The sequence below is a fragment of the Pseudorca crassidens genome, unplaced genomic scaffold (assembly GCF_039906515.1).
Source record: "Pseudorca crassidens isolate mPseCra1 unplaced genomic scaffold, mPseCra1.hap1 Scaffold_198, whole genome shotgun sequence".
Lineage (NCBI taxonomy): Eukaryota > Metazoa > Chordata > Mammalia > Artiodactyla > Delphinidae > Pseudorca > Pseudorca crassidens.
In genome coordinates this window covers 128,141-130,000 of record NW_027136125.1, presented here as the reverse complement: position 1 = coordinate 130,000, position 1,860 = coordinate 128,141, and positions in this window count along the sequence as shown.

The following is a 1,860-nucleotide window of genomic DNA, read 5'->3' as shown; positions in this document are numbered from 1 at the left end:
GACGCCGGCCTGGCGGGACCCTCCCCCGACTCAGAGGGGGGAGGCGCGGGCCGCGGTAGGCAAAGAGCGGCACTCGGCCCCACCGCGGGGCCGGCGCAAGCCCTCCCCGCGAGGGCGAGGGCCTCTGCCACCCACGTGGCTCTGGCAGTGGCCACCGTGGCCCACTGCACGCTTGGGAGGGGCAGCGGCTGGGGGGTCCGGTACCCCAAGGCTCCCTCTCGGATCGCTAGAGAAGGCTTTCTCACCGAGGGTGCGTCATCCCCCACCCATCGTCTCTGCCCTTCGGGCCCACGGAGGCGCTCCACGAGCCACCAAGTCCACGACTGGCCGTGGGAGGGGTGGGGGGGGTCTGCGGTATGGGTAAGCACACGGCCCACTGGAGCGTTCGCGGCCACAGCCTCGGGGGCACAACCTCTGCCGCCCCCCAGGCTCGTCCACCGGGCTCCGGAAGGGGGGAGCACGCCCGAGAAGCGCGACAGACGCCCCCTTCTCACAGGCCCCGGCCCAACGCGATCGCACCCACGCCCGTGTGCGACTCCCCACACACACGCAAGTGGGGGGCGGCGGCACACGCGGCGTCGGCCCGGCCACGAAGTCAGTCCCCCCCACGGCACACCGTGGGAGGACGATGGCGACGAGGTGGCAGGCCCCCGTCCCCCACCGAGGGAGAGAAACAGAGGCAAGCCCCCGCGCCCTTTACCGTCTCGACCCCCCCAAGAGAGCCACTCACGGGACACACCACCGCGGCGGAGACCCCGAGGAGCACGCTGGGAAAAGGGAACGACACCACCGCTCGGCCTCGCGCGCCTGAGGGACGACCTGGAGCGCTCCAGGGGCACCACAGAGGACCGAGCAAGTCACGCTCACGCGCCGGCAGCGGGCGCGCGGCGCAGCGGCGGGACGGCCCCCACCGACGCGGGGAGGACCGCCCGCGAGGCACACGCCAAGGAGGCGAAGCGAGAGCGTCTGCTGCGTCCGAGGACCACGGCCCCGCCCACGCCATGAGGCAGGAGGCGGGAGACCGCAGGTCAGGGCCGGAGACCACCACCCCTGCCTCCCACACACCCCTCGGCAGGCCGGCAGGGCGTGACAAGAGAGGCGAGGGGCCCGCGGACAGAACGAGAAGAGCGGTCCCGTTCGCCAAGAACGTCCGTCCCTCGTCTGGCGCGACTTAAGGCCCGGCCCAGGAGAGCGTGACATCACCACATCGATCAGTCAATCCAGAGAGCCAGGGGCCACGAGGGCCCCGAGGGAGGAGGGGCACGGCGAGGACCCTCACTGGAGGAGCCTGCTTCAGCCTCAGCCGGCACCCAGCCCCCCCCTTCGCTCCCTCTTGCCTTCTCGGGCAACAGTGGCCGACGACCCCGCGAGGAGAACGCCTGACACGTGGCACGGAGCCTGCGGGTTGGGGTCGTCTCAGCCACCACCGGGTGCCTGCGGCAGGGAAGGGGAGTCACACGGGGTAGAAGACCCACGCACCACCTCGCCCCGCCGCCCTCGGGTGAGCCAGAGACCGGAGGCGGCACCGCGGGTCGGGTCAGCCGGGCGCACACACGAGAGCCGGCGCGCAGGCCCAAGCGGGCGGCTCAAGTGGCAAGGGCCGGTTCGGGCGCCGGACGGCGGTCCAAAGCCCAGCGCCCTGCGCGCGTCCAGAGTCCCAGAACCCCCAGCGAGAGATGCCAGAGGAGACCGTGTCAGCACCTATCTGGTGGTAAAAAAGGCCCATTTCAGGCGAAAAAAATCACGGCGCCCGGCAGCGGGGCCCATCCACGAACCTCGGGGGGGCTCCCCGGGACCTCGGCCCGGCTACCTCTCCCCAACACTTCCCCATCCACAGCAGCCCCGGAGCTCTCTCGGGGC